The following is a 23660-nucleotide window of genomic DNA, read 5'->3' as shown; positions in this document are numbered from 1 at the left end:
GGAGCCATAACAAACAGCATACAAAGGTTCATGACATATTGGGATGAAGCTCCTTCTGACATCATATACACAACAAAAGGTGTGGATTTGAATCAATGAGGTACAGCACAATGAGGGCCCTCATCAGTCATGCAGCAAATATACTGAGAACATTGTTAGACAACACGTAGAATACTATGCATGCTTCTATCTCCTCTAGGTGAATGCTCCTTTCTATGTTAGGTTACAGAGAACAGAGCGGGCAAAGCATCAGCTTTGACAAGGGGGTAGATGTCGAAAAGATGTTTCCATTTATTCCGATAGGGAGTTCAGGAAAAACCTCTTTACCCAGAGATTGGTTAGAATGTGGAACTGGCTACCACAAGGAACAGCTGAGACGAATAACAGATGCATTTAAAGGGGATGTCGGATCAACATTTGACAGAGAAAAAATAGAAAGTTATGTTGATAAGATTAGATGAAGAAGGGTGGGCGGAGCCTAACCACCAGCTCAGGTCAGTTGGGCCTTAGGTGTGTTTCTGTACTGTACATTATATTTAATAAGTTATATTTTAACAAACATTTTTTCAGAGCTTTCCAATTCAGCTTAAGAACAAGTGTATTTATAGGTTTAACTACTTTGTACAGATTTAGACTCAGGTCAAACTATGAATAGTGAGATTGGAAGAGACTTCAATCCGACTCTGTTCATATCAGCATCAGGGAAAATTAACATTGCTCTTATGCTATCTATATCATGGTATGATTTTTTAAATTACAGCTTTAATAAAATGGTTTATAAAAATATCATAATTAGTAATATTATTACTCTATTGCATTGGCAAGCACATCACTATACTCACCTCTGAATCAAAATGTTACATCATCTTTTACAATGCTTTGAGCTGATTGAAATTGCCCCGTGCCCTGGTGACATTTGTGAAAGATTTTAACTCGCTCAAAACTTAGAGTTAAAATTGGGCCTAATTATTGTCTCTTTAAAAATATAACTTCACAGTAATATGAATTTGGAGCTGTATTCAGAAATTAGGATCAAGTACAATAGACCAGTGAAAGGATGAGGAGTAATGACAGGAAAAAAACTTTACTGCTCTGTTTAAGGAATGAGAAAATAGTTTGACACGTAACCTAGTGAGAACAGGTACAAATGACCATGATTAATGTAAATGCGTACTTTAATGAAGGGCATGGGTTTCTGATGTGTCCTGTGACAATGCCAGCATCCCCATAACGGGCTTCAGTTCCTTTATCTCTGCTTCCTTGTTGTGTAATGATTAATGGAGAAGGACACAAATGAAATGGAACTGAGAGGTTCATTAGCCTGTCACAGGGAGAAATTAGTCAACCTTCTGTAAAACTCCAGCATGACATCTCATTGCTTTAACCAGAGTTGTCTGCAAGATTTTGAAGAGAAAGTCTTATCATCAGTTAGATGATTAGAAAATAAATATCAAGAAACCTCTTTTTTAGGTGTCAAATAGTGATAGGAATTGGTTTGGTGCCTATAATTTCCTAAGTTTCTATTCTCATCAATAGCATATGGGAGGGACAAACTTTCCTGTAGGAAAAGAGGGAAGATTGCTCTTAAGTATCCCCTCATTGCCAATTCCAAAGTGACATAATCAAAGATCTAGAAGTAACCATTATGCGTAATGTGGACAGATTTATATAGAGAAGCTTCCCAATGTCTCCCCAGCAGCAACTAAGGATGAACCAAGTCTTCTTTCCAAATGCTGCCTTCCCCAATGTCCTGGATGTTATTGACTGTACCCAAGTATCTATCTTGTGGTCCGTGTCAGGAAAATGGCGCACTAACATGGAACACAAAAGTCCGAGTGTATCAAGCCTGTGTCCTCAGTACCTTGCTCTACGGCAGCGAGGCCTGGACAACGTATGTCAGCCAAGAGCGACGTCTCAATTCATTCCATCTTTGCTGCCTCTGGTGAATCCTTGGCATCGGGTGGCAGGACCATATCTCCAACGCAGAAGTCCTCAAGGCGGCCAACATCCCCAGCATATACACCCTACTAAGCCAGCGGCGCTTGAGATGGTTTGGCCATGTGTGCCGCATGGGAAGAGGGCAGGATCCCCAAGGACACATTGTACAGCGAGCTCGTCACTGGTACCAGACCCACCGGCCATCCATGTCTCCGCTTTAAAGACGTCTGCAAACATGACATGAAGTCCTGTGACATTAATCACAAATCATGGGAGTCAGTTGCCAGTGATCACCAGAGCTGGCAGACAGCCATAAAGGCGGGGCTAAAGAGTGGCGAGTCGAAGAGATCTAGCCGTTGGCAGGAAAAAAGACAGAAGCGCAATGGGAGAGCCAACTGTGTAACAGCCCTGACAACCAGTTTTATCTGCAGCACCTGTGGAAGAGTCTGTCACTCTAGAATTGGCCTTTATAGCTACTCCAGGCGCTGCTTCACAAACCACTGACCACCTCCAGGCACTTACCCATTGTCTCTCGAGACAAGGAGGCCGAAGAAGATCTTGTGGCTATTGTGATCATGCCTATCGATTGCAATGGGGAAGATTTCCATTCAATCAATGTACAGGTAATCCAGAAATATATGTACCAATAATTCAGCTCCACCTATTACTTTTATTATTTTTACTAATCTGGCTTGTACAGAAGTAGTGGTTTTAGGTGGATGGCTGCTAGAAAAACAGCCTAATCTATGTTATTGTGATTATGCACTGTATTATTAGAGTGGCAATACAAAAATAGGCAATTTGACCCATTTAGCCTCTGCCAATGCATTTCTACATATGAGCCACCTGGCCTAAACTCACTTTCCTGCTCAGTTCCCATAACCTTTAACAATTCAAGAAGAGAAGTGAAAGGAGTAGTTATAATATACTTTCTGTAAGGTATTCAGGTTTCAGTGATCTCTATGCACATACTGATTGTGCATGGCATCAACATGGGAAGTGCAGAACCTTATTTACTAGGGTAACTAATTGATCAAGTGGCAGATAAAACAAAATAATCAAGAGACAGATAAAAATACTCGATTGCTGAGAAAGATTCATACAGATGGGTTCATTCCTTTGCTAGAGGTTGAATACACTGATATATTCTAAATCCAGTTGCTCTTCACTTTTCCAGGTGTTCTGACTTGGCACTCTTTGCATTAAGCACGTGACTTGTTGAGCATTATATCTGTTATAAACTACAGATACAGCAGCAAAATATACTACTGTAAATATATTAAATGCTAATTATGGTACAGTAAACAGACTCTAAATCATATGTTGAAACATATAAATTTGCTATTTCAAATTTCAAAGGTAGCTCATCATTACCCATGATCACCTCAAGTTTTCCTTTTGGGGCTTCATATTTCTAGCAACTTCAACCGTTTTAGAAACTGCTTCAAGACTCTTAGCCGTAAAAGCATGTGCCCAAATGCTGAGATTATTGTCCTGCACCTTTGTATAGCTCTGAACACTAAATGACATTAAATATGACCTCAACACCACCAGGTTTTCATAGACTCTTCACTGAAATAGTTCCTGGACTGATACAATGTCAACTGCTTTCCTCATCAAAGCTACTTGGAAATATCTTGACTTTTCATGAAGTATGTAAAAGACTCGCCTGTCAGGTTTATGTGTACTCTCTTCAGTGGTTGTCTTTAGGCAGTAGTCCCTTATAATTGATTTGCTTAAACCACTGGGATTGATGCATGTACCAAGCTGATCAAAGTTTTTTTTAACCAACCATGACCATGGAACTCACCCAATGCTGTTAGTTATTAAACCTTTTTTATCCTTCCTAATTTTTCTAGATGCTTCAGTTCCTTCTTAACCATTCGAGGAGTGCACTGCTAAATGCATGGACTACTGATGGTACTTTTAGATTTAACTTCATTTTACAGTTACCTGGCATGCAATCAACCATCTGTCACAACACTGTAACATTCTTGACTCTGTTTATAGGTGAAGTATAAGTAACCTGGTCTACCTTTACATTTCTTTCTGACCAATCTCAGCTTCTTTCATGCTGCAGTTCACCACTTGAAATTTCAAAACGTAACGAGCATGAAATTCATTGCCATAGTACCACTGGAAGCAGCGTTGCGGAGGCATAGTGCCACTTTGCTGGGACTCCATGCACTGCCAGCTGCTCCCTGTATGGCCTGTGTGGTCCCCAGTGTGCGCCGGAAGGCTATGAGTGAGTGCCAACTGGCTGATGTGACACCAGGATACCAAATTTGGACCACATACATCCAAGCAACTAATTCGTCAATCACTCATTAACCAACAAATGTTAAGCTGCAAGATGGGCCCTGCACTAGGGTTTCTTAAATGGACAGGCACCCAAATTGCAGTTAAGGTAATTTACAAGAACTTGTGGTGTTGCAAAGTGTCTGGATGTACCCTGGAGTGTTTTTGGAGATGTTGTGCTGAGTTCCTGCATTTGCCATAGAGTGTTACTGTACCCTCACAGGGAGGGAAGAGGAGTAGGTGACCTGTACACACAAAAGCTGGAACAGGTATGGTGGCAGCAGTGGCAGTGCCTCTGGGTTTGCAGAACAACAGGCAGATGGAGCAGAGTCTGCAGAGAGGGCAAGACTTCTTCATGCTCCTTGACTGCAACAGGAGGCTGTCTGCCAGGTCAGTCATTGCACCCAGCATCTCGGTGTACATGCCCATCAGTGCTCTCCTGTATGCCTCCCCATTGAGGTAATCATCTGAGTCCCCTGTAGCAGAAACTGTCTGTGACCTGACCCTCCAGTGAGCTGGCAAACAAATCATCCTTTCCCCCTGGCTTGGCTGTAGCCCACTCATGCCTTGATGACTCACCACGCACTGATCCCAACTATATACTTACCTCCAAAGTATGTGCAGTGCCATGTCTGAACTGATGGCTGTAGCTGTCAGATTAAGTGACAGGACCTCTTCATCAGTTGTGTGGCATTGCTCACTCTCTTTCTTCTTGGGCAGCTGTGACAGGGTGTAGTGTTTGATTGATCTGCGTTTGTATAGTCTGTCCACTAACCTGTGTTCACTGTGCTTGATTGCTTAAGCCTAAGGGTGGAGCTTAAGAGTTTGGAACTGAAATTAAAAGAGCAGGACTAAAATGTTCTACATGAAAAACAGAGACTGTTCTGATAAGACATTGTACTGAGATCTTGTAAGTGGTGAGATATTTTTAAGCTCTGTGAATAAACCAGTTGGTGATTTAGTACAAGTTTGATATCTGCATTACTCTGAGATAAATCATATATACATAATATCCAGCAACCTGGTGTAAACATAATAATAATGTGGTAATGAGGATGATTCAGCAAAATGTAATGTTATTAGCTCCAGAACCATTTCTTTCAATGCTGGGAAATCCTCCTTTGTGCTGGGAGTGATGGATTTCGGGGTTTAAGACTTACTTGCTCGATACAGGGATGGACAGCCTAGATATAGCAACGAACCGTAGGAAAGCGATACTCATACATTGTCTCGGAGCAGAGGGTCAGCGATATTCGAGCAGCTCACAGAAGCTACGTCTACATTTGATATGGCGGTAAGTGCTCTCGAAAAATACTTCAAGCCAAAGAAAAGTGTGATGAGAGAGCGATACGCATTCTGCCAGAGATCCCAGGGACATGGTGAGCCCACTAAACAATACGTGACAGAATTGCAGCAATTGGCGGCTACATGTAAATTTGGCACGCTAACCAATGAACTAATTCATGACCAATTAATTGAAAAGACTTCAATTCCACAAATTAGAGAATGTCTCCTCATGGAGGATGATGATTTAACCTCGAAAAAGCCATAACCTTGACAGTCCAGATTGAATCTGCCATTTTAGATTCAAAGAGGTTACACAAACATGCACTGTTAGGGTCGCAGACACCGCTTGCCCAACCAGCTTCAGTGCAAGGGTTAAGGACAAGAAGACCTCAGCAACCTCATCAAAATGTGCTCCATCACTGGTCAGTTACGTTCAAAACTGTGCCCAAATTGTGGAAATGCTCATTGAGTCACATTGTCTAGCTTGAGGAATAAAGCGTAACTCATGTTTAAAGTGGAACCATTTGGCAAAGATGTGAAAGCCGTTGAAGAAAAAGACTTCATCGGTTCAACATATGGGGGAGTCTCTTCCTGAGACTGAGATACAACATGTATATATTATATACCATCACAAAAAGTAAAGCTGCAGGTCATCTTAAGGAGTGCTCGGTCAAGATCGCAGGCATCTCAGTGCCACTTCTTATCGATGTTGGCGCGAAAGTATCTATTTTGAGTGCCAAACTCTACCATCGGTATTTTTCACAATTCTCTCTCACTCCTGCAACAGACACTCTTCAAGCTTATGATGACACTATCATTCCAGTTTCGGGATGATCACAGTTCCAGTATGCTACAAAAATGTCACCCGAGACAGGCTCATTTGCTATGCAGCTAAAGGCCGAAGCCCTTTGGGGGGTAAACCTTTTCGATGGGCTTGGATTCAAACTTGAAGACCCCACCGGAGCACACATTAATGGGATTGATCATGCAGATTATACACGCCAGTATCCTTCCTTATTTACTGGATTTGGGAAGATCAAGGCGTACTGTCATGCTTCTCACGTTGAGACATCAATTCGACCAGTTTCACAAAATTTGAGACGGTTGCTGTTTGCAATCTGTGCTGAAGTGTCACAGGAGCTGAAACAACTAGAAGCAGACGGTATAATTGAGTTAATCAATTCATTGCCGAGGATATCAAATCTAGTCATTGCACGATGAAAAAATGGCAAACTTAGACTATGCATTGACCTAAAGACAGTCAACAAAACTATCATACTAGACAAATATCCATCTACAATTCAAGAACTGTCAACATCATTTCATGACTCCACAGTCTTCACAAAGCCTGATGTGCGATGAGGTTATCTTTAGATGATAGCTCTAGCAGAACAAAGCCAATATCTTACAGCTTTTGTTACTCACGAAGGTGTGATTCAGTACTGCAGAATGCCCTATGGACTAAGTTCAGCACCTAGCGCATTCCAGAAGATTGTTTCCTTCAGTCATAGTGTGATACTGCACCAAAACAGGCCCTTCGGCCCAACGAGTCCACGCTGACCATCAATCATCCATTTATACTAATCCTACATTAATCCCATTTTCTGTCTCACATCCCACCTTCCCTCAGTTCTCCTTCCACCTACCTACACTAGGGGCAATTTTTTTTTACAATGGCCTATCAACCTATTACCTATCAACCCGCAAGTTTTTAGCATGTGGGAGGAAACCGGAGCACCCGAAGGAAACCCACGTGGTCACAGGCAGTACCCAGAACCAAACCCGGGTTGCTGGAGCTGTGACGCTGCAGTGCTAGCCACTGTGCCACCCCTTGTCGGATATTGAGGGGACGCTCAACCTACTTGATGATGTCATTATCCACAGAAGGGACAAAGCTGAACATGATCAACGACTATCAGCAGTGCTCATTCGACTTGCAAAAGACAATTTGACGCTAAACTAGGATTCATGTACATTTGCGGCACCCGAGATTGACTTTCTAGGTTACAGAGTGACAGCAGCTGGAGTAAAGCCTACACGCTCTCTAACTGGAAAGACACCAGCTGAACTTATGATAGGTCATAACTTTCGCATGCCACTGACCATTCTTAAGCCATCACTACCAGTTAACGAGAATGTCAGAGTCAAAGCAGATGAAATCGCAAAGCGACCAGGTAAAGCAAAAGCATACTTTGACAGACGTGCAGGCGCAAGGGAACCACAATTTAAAGTTGGAGATTGGGTTCGAATCAAATGACCAAATCACGTCCACAAACATGCTTCATCAGTATCAGGTCCAAAGCAGATTAAACGTTTGCTCAGTACCAATGCTTATCTGTTGGATGACAACTCCAGGTGGAATGCAAGACATTTGATAGGGAGCAGACCAGGATATTTTGATGATAGTGGTTGTGAGGATACATTTCCTTTTCCTATGAGTGATGTTAATAATCCGCCTCATCAAGCTGATCAAACAGATCCACAACCCCAAATTCTTAAATCTAATCACAGACCTATGAGACCTTCCTATCTCAAAGACTATTTCTGTAATTAGAGAAAACAGACAAGTTGAACACTAAGAAACAAACTGATGTATATATGTTTGATGTTTAGAATACTTGAATTCAAAAATAATGGCTGGAATTTGACGCTCTCCCCACCCCCCCAAAAGAGTGGGAAGGTGGCGGGGGGCGTAAAATGGAGCAGGAGGCTCGGGCGGCCCATGCCTGACCCGGTCCTGCCTCTGCCGCCACTTTACGCAGGTCGGTGGCAGTGAAAAACGGCCCACCCACCCCAGGCCAATCAAGGCCCTTAAGTTGCCACTAAACGACAACTTAAGGGCCTCCACCCACCACCCACGGGGATTTTACCCGTGGCTGGTCGGACAGCCAGGCCCGAGAAAAGCTGCCTTCTTTGATGTCCTGGTGGGGGGCTCTCATAATCGGGTGCCCTGTGCCCGATGCAGGGTCGACCCTGATACCCCAACCACCCCCAACACCCAACACGCCAACCCCGTACCCCCAATCAGTCATCCTTTTCTCGCCGGGGCCTCACCAATCACCCCGACAAGTCAACAAAAACTTACCTGTTCCTGCTGCCTTGAGTTCTCCTGTTCCTTTTATCCTGACTTTTGCTGCTACTGCTGCCTTAAGACGTCCTGCTGCACCCCTCACTGAAAACTCAAAAGCAACCAAGGAGCTCACCAGAAGGCAACACAATCAATGGTGGAAGGGACACCCCGGGTGGCTCCACGGTTCAGCGATGCCTCCCTGCAGCTTCTCCTCCGGGCTGCAAGAGCAAGGCAGGAGGCCCTCTTCCCCCAGGGACGGGAGGAGGACAGGGCCACGCCTGACCAAGCAAGCTTTGATGGAGATTGCAGAGGGGGTCAGCAGCCATGGGGTCACCCCTAGAACCTGGATCCAGTATTGAAAGTGCATCAATGGCCTTATTCAGTCTGTCAAGGTACTCCATACCTCTTTTCCCTTTGGGGATTGTATATGGTAGCATGAGAGAATTGGCTTGGTGCTGAGGGAGTGACCACCCAGTTAGGGGAAAAGGGGTGAGGCAGCAGCATATCCTGTCAGAGGCATGGCTGCATCTCAGTGAGAAGAGCCCATCTGTCTATGCTGATCCTCACAAGGTCGCTCAAGAGTGGCCATCTGGTGGCATCTGTGTGCCCCCATCGGGCCGCAGGGCATTGTGCTTGTCTCCGTGAGCGACATAACAGTCTTCCTTTTTGTGCTTCCGGGAAAAGGCAGCACACAACATTAAAGAGAGGGCCAAGACTGGCAGAGGGGTGTTGTACATTCATACTTCATATCCTCACCCCCATGGAGGAGGAGGCCTTGGAGTTGGCAGGCCACCAGGATGGCTGCGCAATCACTGATGGCAAGACAGGGGGTGCCCAAGAGGGTGAGTCAACGGGTGTGGGTACACAAGGGTGCATCTGGCACAGACAAGGCATAGTGCCCGTATGACCAATGTTGGACACATGGAGCTCCAAAGCAAGCATGGCTGGAAGGAGGAAATGGGAAGTCCTTAACCCTTACATGATTATGCTCTCTCATGCAGGTCAGGGTCAAGCTGAGGGCAGAAGACGTTGAGCGACCAGCCGGCCACCTCTGAGGAGAAGGAGGGATCCTTAAAGAGTACAGTGTCACATCATTCGCCCATACCCTCCTCCAGTGCAGATACTCTCATGTTGGTGGGTATGTGTTCGCGATTAGACTCAGGGTCACAAGCTGGTGAGCACTCCACAGACGCACTCAAGCAGCTGATGGAGGCTATGGCAACCAAGGCCGCTGGCAGCTGAGGCTGTGGGAGGCCAGGCCCATGCTGAGCCACAGGCTGATGACATGTCTGTGGAGTCATCGGCAACATGGCAACTGCTGCAGCTGCAGCGAGAGGTGAGGGAACATCTGGTGGAGCTTCCAGAGGCTATAAGCAGACATGTGCCGACGATGGAGGAGTCTGTCCAGGCCATGAGTGCTGCCATGTCTCAGATGGGTACACGGTTGGCTTCCTCCATTGAGAGATGGGCTGATTACAGGTAAGGCTATATTGGAATCTTTCTGAAAGGGCAGAAGGGTGACAGGAAATGGCTATGTATGAGGGTATCCTCATATGGGTAGGCGGTCGCGTAGTGGTATTATCACTGGACTAGTAACCCAGAGACCCAGGGGATTGATCTGGAGACGTGGGTTTGAATCCCACCACAGCAGAAGGTGGAATTTGAATTTAATTAATAAATCTGGAATTAAAAGCTAGTCTAATGATGGCCATAAAACCATTGTCGACTGTTGTAAAAACCCATCTGGTTCACTAATGTCCTTTAGGGAAGGAAATCTGCTGTCCTTACCTGGTCTGGCCGACATGTGACTCCAGACCCACAGCAATGTGGTTAACTCTTGCATGCCCTCTGAAATGGCCAAGCAAGCCACTCAGTTGTACTGAACCGCTACGAGGTCAATAAAAAGGAATGAAACCGGATGGACCACCCGGCATCGACCTAGGCACCAGAAACGACAACGGCAAACCCAGCCCTGTCGACCCTGCAAAGTCCTCCTTACTAACTTCTGGGGGCTTGTGCCAAAGTTGGGAGAGCTGTCCCACAGACTAGTCAAGCAACAGCCTGACATAGTCATACTCACGGAATCATACCTTACAGACAATGTCCCAGACACTGCCATCATCATCCCCGGGTATGTCCTGTCCCACTGGCAGGACAGACCCACCAGAGGTGGTGGCACAGTGATATACAGTAGGGAGGGAGTTGCCCTGGGAGTCCTCAACATCGACTCCGGACCCCATGAAGTCTCATGGCATCAGGTCAAACATGGGCAAGGTAACCTCCTACTGATTACCACCTACCACCCTCCCTCCCTCAGCTGATGACTCAGTACTCCACCATGTTGAACACCACTTGAAGGAAGCACTGAGGGTGGCGAGGGCACAATATGTACTCTGGGTGGGGGACTTCAATGTCCATCAAGAGTGGCTCGGTAGCGCCACTACTGACCGAGCTGGCCGAGTCCTAAAGGACATAGCTGCTAGACTGGGTCTGCGGCAGGTGGTGGGGGAACCAACACGAGGGAAAAACATACTTGACCTCGTCCTCACCAATCTGCCTGCTGCAGATGCTTCTGTCCATGACAGTATTGATAGGAGTGACCAGCGCACAGTCCTTGTGGAGACGAAGTCCCGCCTTCACATTCAGGATACCGTCCATTGTGTTGTGTGACATTATCACCGTGCTAAATGGGATAGATTTCGAACACAATCTAGCAGTGCAAAACTGGGCATCCATGAGGCGCTGTGGGCCATCAGCAGCAGCAGAATTGTACTCAACCACAATCTGTAACCTCATGGCCCGGCATATCCTCCACTCTACCATTACCATCAAGCCAGGAGACCAACCCTGGTTCAATGAAGAGTGCAGGAGGGCATGCCAGGAGCAGCACCAGGCATACCTCAAAATGAGGTGTCAACCTGGTGAAGCTACAACACAGGACTATCTGCGTGCCAAACTGCGTAAGCAGCATGCAATAGACAGAGCTAAGCGATCCCATAACCAACGGATCAGATCTAAGCTCTGCAGTCCTGCCACATCCGTGAATGGAGGTGGACAATTAAACAACTAACTGGAGGAGGTGGCTCCACAAATATCCCCATCCTCAATGATGGGGGAGCCCAGCACATCAGTGCGAAAGATAAGGCTGAAACATTTGCCAACAATCTTCAGCCAGAAGTGCCGAGTTGATGATCCATCTCGGCCTCCTCTCGAAGTCCCCAGCATCACAGATGCCAGACTTCAGCCAATTCGACTAACTCCGCGTGATATCAAGAAAGGACTGAAGGCACTGGATACTGCAAAAGCTATGGGCCCTTACAATATTCCGGCAATAGTACTGAAGACCTGTGCTCCAGAACTTGCCGCGCCCCTAGCCAAGCAGTTCCAGTACAGCTACAACACTGGATTCTCCCCTGCAATGTGGAAAATTGCCCAGGTATGTCCTGTACACAAAAAGCAGGACAAGTCCAACCCGGCCAATTACCGCCCCATCAGCCTACTCTCAATCATCAGTAAAGTGGAGGAAGGTGTCATCAACAGTGCCATCAAGCGGCACTTGCTTAGCAATAACCTGCTCAGTGACGCTCAGTTTGGGTTCCGCCAGGGCCACTCAGCTCCTGACCTCATTACAGCCTTGGTTCAAACATGGACAAAAGAGCTGAACTCAAGAGGTGAGGTGAATGTGACTGCCCTTGACATCAAGGCAACATTTGACCGAGTATGGCATCAAGGAGCCATAGCAAAACTGAGGTCAATGGGAATCAGGGGGAAAACCCTCCGCTGGCTGGAGTCATACCTAGCGTAAAGGAAGATGGTTGTGGTTGTTGGAGGTCAATCATCTGAGCTTCAGGACATCAGGAGTTCCTCAGGGTAGTGTCCTGGGCCTAACCATCTTCAGCTGCTTCATCAATGACCTTCCTTCAGTCATAAGGTCAGAAGTGGGGATGTTCGCTGATGATTGCACAATGTTCAGCACCATTCGTAACTCCTCAGATACTGAAGCAGTCCATGTAGAAATGCAGCAAGACCTGGACAATATCCAGGCTTGGGCTGATAAGTGGCAAGTAACATTCACACCACACAAGTGCCAGGCAATTACCAGCTCCAGCAAGAGAGAATCTAACCATCTCCCCTTGACATTCAACAGCATTACCATTGCTGAATCCCCCACTATTAACATCCTAGGGGCTACCATTGACCAGAAACTGAACTGGAGTAGCCATATAAATACCGTGGCTACAAGAGCAGGTCAGAGGCTAGGAGTCCTGAGGCGAGTAACTCACCTCCTGACTCCCCAAAGCCTGTCCACCATCTACAAGGCACAAGTCAGGAGTGTGATGGAATACGCTCCATTTGCCTGGATGGGTGAACCTCCAACAACACTCAAGAAGCTCGACACCATCCAGGACAAAGCATCCCGCTTGATTGGTACCCCATCTACAAACATTCATTCCCTCCACCACCGACGCACAGTGGCAGCAGTGTGTACCATCTACAAGATGCACATCAGCAATGCACCAAGGCTCCTTAGACAGCACCTTCCAAACCCGCGACCTCTACCAACTAGAAGGACAAAGGCAGCAAATACATGGGAAAACCACCACCTGCAAGTTCCCCTCCAAGTCACACACCATCCTGCCTTGGAACTATATCGCCGTTCCTTCACTGTCGCTGGGTCAAAATCCTGGAACTCCATTCCTAACAGCACTGTGGGTATACCTATCCCAAATGGACTGCAGCGGTTCAAGAAGGCAGCTCACCACCACCTTCTCAAGGGCAGTTAGGGATGGGCAATAAATGCTGGCCTGGCCAGTGACGCCTACATCCCATAAATGAATTTAAAAAAATCCTGAGCCCCCCTTGCGTGTATCTCATTGCACCTTGCCTGTGGTCCATGGGGTTCCTCATCTTGTATCGCCCGGACAGCTGGCTCCTCCACAACCTCAGCAGACCATCAGGATGCACAAAACCCTCGTGGGGGCATACCGAAGTTCTTCACCAGATTGAACAAGGCACCTGAATCGCATCCTCAGAAGGCCAATGGTCATTTTAGTTGATCCGTGGGGGGTGTTGTATCTCTCCTCTGCATCTGTGCATGGGTTCCTCACAGGTGTGAGTAGCCATGTCATTAGTGGGTAGCCCTTGTCTCCAAGGTGAAGGCGAGCAGGGGCCAGAAAAACTGTGGGACCTGGGACTGCCGGAGAACGTATGCATCGTGGCCACTTCCCAAGAACTTTGCAAACTCCTGAAGGATCCGCTTTCGGTGAATGCAGACCAGTTGAGCATTGAGTGAGTGGAAGTCCTTCCTGTTAATGAATGTCGCTGATTAGTCTGGGGGAACCTTGATGGCCACATATGTGCAGTTGATGTCACCTTACACCTGAGAAATCTAGCAGTGGCCCCAAACCCAATGCATCTCTCCACCTGACATTCTGAATCAGTGTGGTATCACACATACTTGCTGGCCCACTTGAACGTGGCATTGGCTACTTTCTTGATGCATCGATAGGCTGCAGACTGGGAGATCTTTCACATGCACCCAGTGGATCCTGAAAAGATCCACAGGTGTTGAAATTGAGAACCACGGTGATCTTCATGGCCACTGGCATTGGGTATCCACCAAACCCAATGGGTCTCAGCTCGTCCTACAGTGTGGCACAGAGATCAGTGATGGCCTCTTTGGAGAGCTGCAGTCTTCACTGACGTTGCCACTCGGACATTTGGAGAAAGTTCAGCCTCGGGTGATAGACTCTCTCCTGGGGATCGTCTCTTCTGTGTGCAGAAGGCTGTTGGCATGCCCCTCTGCACCCTTTTGTGCCATGTCCACCCCAAGGCCGGCTCTCATGATGGTTGTGAGGTTGGAGATGTGCCCCTGCCAGTGCCTGAACATCCCTTCATCTGAGCTGCCCCCTCCTCCTCAACGGGGACCACGAGGTCTGGATGAATGAGGCCCATGGCAGGCAGCCTTTCCCTGAATCCTAGGCTTTCTACCAGGATGCCCCCTCCCTCAAACCTGTCCCTGAGTCCTCTCCTCAGGGCAAGTGCCACTGCCCCTTTGTGACTCTGGCCACACAGCCCCACATTCCTGGCACCTTCTCCCTGCTTCTACCATGTCTGCCAGCGCATCACCCTTCCTGCCACTGCATGTTGGCTCTCCTGATGGCTTCGTTGGACAGCCAGCCTTTATCCCCCACTTCCTTGCCATGCCCTGCTTCGCTGCCACCTTGTTTCAGCAGCAGGGACTTCAAATCCCCACGGTCCCCGTCCGCCACTGATAAGGGGAGTTGGATCAATGCTTGAGGTGGAAGAAGTTGCAGGGATGTGAGAAGGGAGTGGGTGGTGGGACTAGCTGGATTGTTGTTCAAGGGAGAAGCACAGACTCGATGGGCTGAATGGCCTCCTTCTGTCCTGTGTGAATCTGTGAAAATTTCAGTTAATTAGCTTTTCAAATACTTCAATTGGTGTCCTGCCGCCTCGATGTCAGAAGTCCACTCTCCATGGTCCCCACCGCTGGTAAAATCCAGAAGGGACGTCACAACATCTGACTTCTGGCCATATGCAGTCCGCTCCCAGGTTATGGCCCCCGCCTCTGACCTTGCACTTCGTGGCCCGATAAAATTCTGACCTCTGTACTTTGAAGAATCTTACTACCTATGAATCACTGTTTCATGATAATAAAATGTCCATTGAATTTTCACAACACTGTGTCAAGCTTTTTACTTCCATGTTGTAAAATTCCTTTGCTTTATTACCCATGCAGTAATTCAGTTTGCTTACTTGTTTAATTTTGGCTCTATTGGCTCGTGCATAAGCAACACAATAGCATTCTATATGCTTTTTTCCAGCTCTGTCAATCCCCAAGAATGAAAAGATGATATTTTGATGAAGGAACTACAGCAATAGCGTCATGTGTCATACGTAGTTTTGCTAACATGTTGTAGAACATCCTGACAGTGGGTCACCCATATCTCATTTGGTCACTTTCCTGTTTAATGATTAATATGTTCTGAGCGATTGAGGTGGTTTAATCTCTTTCATTCATTCCGTGTATCTGAAAGAGAACACAAAAACAAAAATGCAGAGGAAGGGTTAACTGGAAGAAAGAAAAAATGAAAGACTTGAATTTATATAGCACTTTTCACGATCACTGGACATCTCAATGCGCTTTACAGCTAATGATGTACTTTTGAAGTGCAGTCACTGTCGTAAGGAAATGCTGGAATGCCAGTAACATTATTCGAATATAGGGGGTGCTGGTGGGGGGGGGGGTTGGGGGGGAGGTGTGGTCTCCAAGTAACAAATCCTACAGAGGTGTTCAGTGAAAAGGGAAAGTTGCGAGTTAGGTGATTCTTCGGTTTTGAGTATTTAATTCTCACTCTTGAAAAACCCACCCTCTAAACCAAGGAACCGTCTGTGTATTCAGTAACTGCAAATAAGGCCTACTAGATTGATTCTCTGAAAAGCATGACCATTTGTATAAATTTAGCTCAGAACATTGTACTTTGAACCGTTAAATATGTAGGAAGCTTAGAAGGAATCTTATGGCAGAATAATTAGCATCTGAGACTTTCGGTTTGCTGGAAAATAGGCTTTTTTCTAATAGTCTGCCTACTGAATAATAGTAGTATGACAATCATTTTGATGGCAAATAAAAGTTGTTTTGAACCACAGTTGACTGATTTCTGACCTGTACTGAGCTGGAGACCTTAGAGAAAGAAAAGGTAGAAAATGCAATTATATAAAAAAAACTAGAAATCTAAAATAAAAACTTTAAAATGTTGGAAATACACAGCAGTCAGGCAGCATCTGCAGAGAAAGGTACAACTCTTTATCAGAACTGGAAGAGATAACAGCTTTGTTCCTTCTTGTAAGCTATTCCTCTATAATAACATACCGTTCTGACAAAGGGTTATACCTGAAATGTTAACTGTTTTCGTTTTTCCAGATACTATCTAAGCTGTTCTGTGTTTGTGGCTCACATTTTTGTGTTTGTTACAACACCCTTACAGCTTAGATAATCAGATTCCATTTGTTTTCAGTGAAATAGTCTGCATTCTGACTCCATATAAGGTTTTCAGGTTTCAGTGATCTACACACATGGACCGATTACACGTGGCATCAGCACATGAATATCACTTAGAAGGATAACTAACTGATTAGGAGACAAACAAAACTAATGAATCAGAGAGTCGCCGATTCATACAGATACCTACACTTGGGTATCAATAGTAAATTAAAACTATCTCTTGGGGGGAGAGATTTCTAGATTTACCATTCTTTTCCTTTCCTTTGAATTCAAATCATTTAAAGTCTCACCTCTCACTCAAACAATGTCAAGGATGTAATCATCACTGCATCAGCAAACAGCTCCATTGGAAGAACCACAGATCAGCACATTTTCTGCTCCTAGCTTTTGAGAAAGATGTAACTGATGCATGAAATATCAATGCTAAAAGGTACATGCCAGTGATTTAAATATTTATATGTCCATTGCCACAAAGCCCACAAAATAGTTACAGTAGAGACCATGCATCAGCCTAGAAATTTGATCACACCCAAAATCAGGTGTGCAGGGGCACATGCATCTGTTCATACGGTCCGAGGCACCATGCTACATTTGTGCTCATGTCTCTGGAGTGAGTATTGAACTCATGACTTTCTGACTGAGAGGCAAGAGTGCAGACACTGAGCATTTACTGACACCTAGTAGTTACATTATTTAAAGTTTAATTTTCACATATATAACATGCTGTAAACAACCCTTAATGCAGTAACCTATAGTAACCATCTCAGAAAAAGTTTGAGTTCATATTTTCTGTGATGTCTTAGATGGAAAAAATAGTTACTTTCATTGTTCCAAATGTATTTTCCTTGGCGACTATTATGCTTTAGTAATTTTCCATTGATATTCAAAGGTGGAGGAGGAGGCAGGGTTACAAACTGTGAATTCCGGTATGCTCTAAGCTGTGAATGGCCAGTCCAGAAATTGTATATGCACTTGTATTTTATGAGCTGTAGACAGCCAGCTTGAGCCTCCTCAGTTAACAGGGATGGATATGGAAACCTGCAAGAACTCAAGCCTTAGGCTTTTCACATAGGCACAGGTCTGCAATAGAAAACATTGTTACAGGCACTTCATTTGCAGAAGTGTTACTATACAGTAAATATTATCATTTTCTTACTCCTCCAGCCCCACAACCCTCCAAGATATCAGTGCTCATCTAATTCTGGCCTCTTGAGCATCCACAATTTTAATTGTTCCATCTTTGGTGCCTTCAGTTGCCTAGGCCCTAAGCTCTGGAATTCCCTCTCTACACCTCTCTGCCTTCTTCCTCACTTACCTCCTTTAAGACACTCCTTAAAACCTACCTCTTTGACCAAGCTTTTGGTTATCTGATTTAATATCCCCTCATGTGGCTTGGTGTCAAATTTTGTTTTATAATACTCCTCTGAGCACCTTGGCATATTTCATTATATTATATAAATATAAGTTACTGTTATTATTATGTTACATTTCCAGTAGCTTACTGCAGAAACTAAGGTGAGAGCTAAAAGGATTTTCTAAAAATACTTTGAGCATTTTGATTGATTTGTCTTTTGGTGACGATCCATTCAATTTTCAGTTTCTTGAGCTTCATGATTGGTGGTTTTAGAACATAGAACAGTACAGCACAGTACAGGCCCTTCGGCCCACGATGTTGTGCCGAACCTTTAACCTACTCTAAGATCAAACTACCTACATACCCTTCATTCTACTATCATCCATGTACCTATCCAAGAGTCGCTTAAATGTCCCTAATGTATCTGCTTCTACTACCACTGCTGGCAGTGCATTCCACGCACCCACCACTCTGTGTAAAGAACCTACCTCTGACATCTCCCCGAAACCTTCCTCCAATCACCTTAAAATTATGCCCCCTGGTGATAGCCCTTTCCGCCCTGGGAAAAAGTCTCTGGCTATCCACTCTATCTATGCCTCTCATCATCTTGTACCCCTCTATCAAGTCACCTCTCATCCTTCTTCGTTCCAATGAGAAAAGCCCGAGCACCCTCAACCTTTCTTCGTAAGACATGCCCTCCAGTCCAGGCAGCATCCTGGTAAATCTCCTCTGCACCCTCTCTAAAGCTTCCACATCCTTCCGATTATGCTGTAGGGGACATGAAAAAGACGTGAAGCCCACGGACAGCACGGCTTCCCGGTCCTTCCTGCCATCTAACACAGAGGTCTTAGATGACAGCATGAGAGAGAGACTGGACAAACCACTAACTCTGGATGAGCTGACAAACGCCGTCAGGTCCTTTGAGACGAGTAAAACTCCCGGAAGCGACGGCTTGCCAGTTGAGTTGTATTCGGCTCTGTGGGACTGAGTCAGCCCAGAACTGCAGGAAGTATACGAGAGTATGCTCCTGGCCGAGAGCATGTCAGAATCTATGAGGAAAGGCATCATCGCCCTCATCTACAAGCGGAAGGTGGAGAGGGTGGAAATCAGAAATTGGCGGCCCATCTCACTGCTTAATGTTGACAAGATTCTGTCCAAAGTCATCGGCAGTTGGGTCAAGTCTGCTTTGGAGTTGGTGATTCACCCTGATCAGACCTGTACTGTACCCAGCAGGAAGATCTCTGATAGTCTCGCGCTACTCAGGGATATGATTGCCTATGTACGGGACAGGAGGGTGGACACCTGCCTCATCAGCTTGGACCAGGAGAAGGCTTTTGACAGGATATCGCACACCTACATGATGGATGTGTTCTCCAAAATGGGGTTTGGGGAGGGAATCTGCAATTGGATCAAACTGCTCTACACAAACATCAGCAGCGCAGTCTCAATCAATGGGTGGGAATCAGAAAGTTTCCCGATCCAATCTGGAGTCAGACAGGGCTGTCCTCTCTCCCCTGTCTTGTTTGTTTTCTGTATCGAACCTTTTGCTGAGTCCATTAGGAAGGATGCGGACATAAGAGGGGTGACAATCCCAGGCAGCAGAGGCACTCAGGTAAAAGCCTCCCTGTACATGGACGACGTCGCCGTCTTCTGCTCGGATTGTTGTCCGTTCGTAGACTGATGAGCATCTGCGACCTGTTCGAACTGGCCTCAGGAGCCAAAGTTAACCATGGTAAGAGTGAGGCCATGTTCTTTGGGAACTGGGCTGACCGATCCTTTGTTCCCTTCACCGTCAGGTCAGACTACCTGAAGGTGCTGGGGATATGGTTCAGGAGGGCCGGGGCGTGTCCCAAAACCTGGAAGGAGCGAGTTGCCAGGGTACATCATAAACTGAGCATGTGGGAGCAGTGATCTCTCTCCATTGTGGGTAAGAACCTGGTCATCAGGTGCGAGGCTCTCACATTGTTGCTGTATGTGGCGCAGGTCTGCCTGAAACCTGCTGGTCTTCCAGCGCTAAGAGTTGTCCACGACCAAGTGTTGCAGACTGGCACATTCCAAGGTCCAGGACTACGAGCTGAGGGATGCATAAAGCTCGGGGCAGCCACTGCAAAGGCTCAATGGAGAAAGACCATTGTGTAAGGTCCTCCCACCAAAGTGAACTGAGGGGCTGGAGCCATGGAAAACCCCTCGGGCTGTATGCACCAAATATGGGTTTGCTGTAAAATGTACATGGCATGTAAAATAGAATAGAAGGGTTGTGAGGCAACTCACTCCTGTATTGAAGAAAACTGATTACCTTTGCACTTTTTGGAATGTCGACTTGGTGCTGTTTTGAACTCTTTTGTAATGCATTTTTTTACAGAAAAAAGAGTGGCAAGCTAGCATGCCAAGTCAGAGCAAGCATTACCAGCCTCCCATCCGGCAGTAGAGGAAAACACCTGGGTGTCCAGGCCTGAGGTTTAACCCGGACCCCCAAAAGAAACCAAAAATGTTTACATTTTTTGCTAACTCTTTATACAGGGAGATGTTCAGGTGTTGCAGATATCATTCCAGGGGTATGGCCCAGTTCCACCTCAGATTTGGCATCATCCATCAGAATTTCCAGTCAACTCTATGCCCATGATGTGCTCCTGGCAGTGCAGGCACCCACCCAGAAAATTTAAATTAGGTGATTCCCACAACCCTGCTTATTCTGGCAGAGTCAGTGCCGGAGGTCACCAGTGGGCAGATCTCAGCACTTAGACCAGATTGACAGCCTCTTGTTTATCGGGGTGGATATTTTAATTTATGTATAATTATTAAAAGTATCACACTTACTTCCTCTGTCATGATTTTGTCACATCTGTGTTAGGCTTTTGCCGTACTTGGATAATGTCTACTTAATTACTTCTAAGTGTAAACTGTATCTTACCATTATGCTTACCAATAAGTCCTCCCAATATTAGGTGACTTCCCACTCAGTTTCTCTTTCTGACTCACTCTTTGTCCCAATTTTAGTGCTTAATGCCACAACTTTACTCCCCAACCACTGACTCCATCCCTCTCCCTAGCAACTGTTTGAGGCTGAAGATGACTGTTTGCAACGTGCTGTCATACTTGACCCCAAGGTGAAGTCCCAATAACATAGCTGTGGCATCACTAAGGCCATCTATTTCCACCTCTGTAACATTGCCCAACTTTGCATCGCATCATCTGCTGAAACCCTCATCCATGCCTTTGTTACCTCTAGACTTGACTAGTCTAACACATTCCTGGTTGGCTATCCACATTCTACCCTCCATAAACTTGACGTCATTCAAAACTCTGCTGCCCATGTACTAACTCGTACAAAGTCCTGCTCACCCACCATCCATTTATTCACTGAGTTACACAAGCACCCAGTTAAGCAATACCTTGTTTTTAAAATTTTCATCCTTGTTCCAAATCCCTCCATGGCCTCATCCATCCCTAGCTGTGTAATCTTCTCCAGCCCACAACCCTCCGAGATATCTGCACTCATCCAATTCTGGAGCATTCCCAATTTTAATCGCTCCATGACTGGTGGCCGCACCTTCAGCTGTCTGGGCTCTAAACTCTGGAATATCCTCCCTAAATCTCTCCGCCTCTCCACTTTACCTTTCCCCTTTAAGACACTCCTTAAAATCTACCTCTTTGACCAACTTTTTAGTCATTTGTCCTGATATCTCCTTGTGTGGCTCAGTGTCAAATTTTATTTTATAATTCCCCTGTAAAGCACCTTGTGATATTTTATTACATTAAAGCTGCTATATAAACACAAGATGTTGTTGTTACCTTATTCTTCACTGACAAACCAGATTTATTTTTTCAAAGCCTTCATTATAAATTTCTGCACTTGATTTCTCCCAGGTTCATCATCACCATTCACTCCCTTTAGCAGGCCCTGTGTCCCCCATGATCAGCAGTACAATCTTACTATTCAACATCTACTTATACAACATCATAACCCAGAGATTGCAAGAGTGAGATCCCTTGTTGTGTGTGTTCTTGCTTGTACTTTCCATGTGTTTATCCTATTTTCCAAAAGGCTTATAAGTAACACTCTTGTGAGGCAAAGTTAATTGTAAACCAATGGATTAGTTTATCTTGCTTGAAGTACATGATTCCACAGAATATCATTATGACAGCATGGTGTACTGATTTTCTATCACTTGTTATAACACTAAAAAAAATAAATTGTGCAAACATTGCCCTTAATATTGAGCTACTTTTACTAGTCTGTATTGTTAAACTGACCGATGGTCACTTAGAAAGCGAGAGTTTGCTGCTGCTTTGATTGTTTTAATCTCAAATTGATTGCAAGTGGATTCTGTTTACCCAGAGAGAAAGCTAAAAGTGGAACCAGTATCCATCCCTAGCTCTCTGTTGTGGATTGGCTCATTAAGCAGCTAATCTAAACTATCAGCAGTCTTCCCTGTTTAACCTCCTGCTATGCTCAATGAATGAAACCAATCCAACACAATAGGGCTAATTTCTGTCCCTTTTTCCGGTGGGAATGGGGAAATGGCAGTGTACTATCTACCACCCCTCAGTCCAGCAGCCGTGAAACAATTGTTTATAGATTGATTTCTGGAAAGTGAATAATTAATGTTACCCATATCCACTGCAGCTAGGTCATAAAAAAGCTGGCGCAGATGCATAATTCCAAGTAATCATTGTTTTCACATTCTTAGTATAATCACATTAAAGTACACTTGCTATAATTATCCATCTCTCTATCTTTCTCTGAGCTAGCCATTGTCTGAAGTAAAAAAATAAACACACAGTAATAACTTTGCTGTGGAAGTTTGTCTCAAAAAGCTTATAAAATAAAATTGCAGCTTTGTAAAATAATTTAGAAAATCTAAAGTACTGCATTGACATTCTAAGTCTTGATCTGTTTAACGTTCAGTGTAAACAAAATAAAGCATATTTACCCTCTTATCTTTCTGACTGTCTCTCTCTGTAGCACAGTCAGCCTCAGTCTCTGAAGTGAAATAAAGCACTTAGCTCAGAATTTCACCTCTCAGGCTGAGAGAATCAGAAACATGAGCACGCATCATTTCATGTGACATATGTTGCTCTTCCATTTCATCCGAAAGTGTACATTTTGTAAATGAAAAAAGGATTGCTGTGGGAATCACTTGCAAAGAGCTCACAATGTTGTACCCCACAGTGTCAACACTTTGTGGGATTCAGGCATCCACATCCTCCTAATTTTCTCCTGTTGGAAAGTGACCAGCCTCTGCTCAGTCCTTCTCCCTTGAGGCCTCTCTGGGATCAGCAATAAACCAACTGGGGAATCAAAGTCCATGATTCAGAATCTTCACACTATGCACGCTACTGACTCATTCCTGTGTCATAAGTTTTATTTCATGCAGGAACAAAGCTCTGGAACCATATATGGATGGGAGTAGCAGCAGCAAAAGCTGAATATTCTATTGGGAACAAATAGGTGACAGGTCTGCTATGTATCTCATCTCTTGATCTTGTGGTATTTCTTGCATTTGACTTCAGCTCCACTGATCCAAGTGCCCTCCTTTGCCTGTTGCTGAAGACTATCAGTGTCGACAGTGTCTGACACAGCAGACCTCAGTTGGGTGATGCTTTTATCAGGGGCAATGGCACTGTCTGCCAGATGTTTGTTGACATTGTTTAACACTGAGTCCGCCATTTGACACACAGCTTGT

At 45.2% G+C, this 23660-nt stretch overlaps 1 long non-coding RNA gene across 3 annotated transcripts; it reads right to left on the bottom strand.

The window, feature by feature from the left end:
- Positions 1-4342: 4342 nt before the first annotated feature.
- Positions 4343-23241, bottom strand: LOC137372771 (uncharacterized). Of its 3 annotated transcripts, none has more exons than XR_010975494.1 (3): positions 22908-23241; positions 13474-15644; positions 4343-6672 (listed from the first exon to the last, which is right to left on the bottom strand). It is a non-coding gene; the product is annotated as an uncharacterized lncRNA (long non-coding RNA). The 3 variants fall into 3 exon arrangements; XR_010975496.1 differs by having other exon boundaries at positions 13479-15644; XR_010975495.1 differs by having other exon boundaries at positions 4345-6672; positions 15371-15644.
- Between the last annotated feature and the right edge of the window lie 419 nt (positions 23242-23660).

This window comes from Heterodontus francisci, chromosome 8 (assembly GCF_036365525.1).
Source record: "Heterodontus francisci isolate sHetFra1 chromosome 8, sHetFra1.hap1, whole genome shotgun sequence".
NCBI classification, from domain to species: domain Eukaryota; kingdom Metazoa; phylum Chordata; class Chondrichthyes; order Heterodontiformes; family Heterodontidae; genus Heterodontus; species Heterodontus francisci.
The sequence above is the reverse complement of the archived record's forward strand: the minus strand, read 5'-3'. Positions and strand labels throughout refer to the sequence as shown.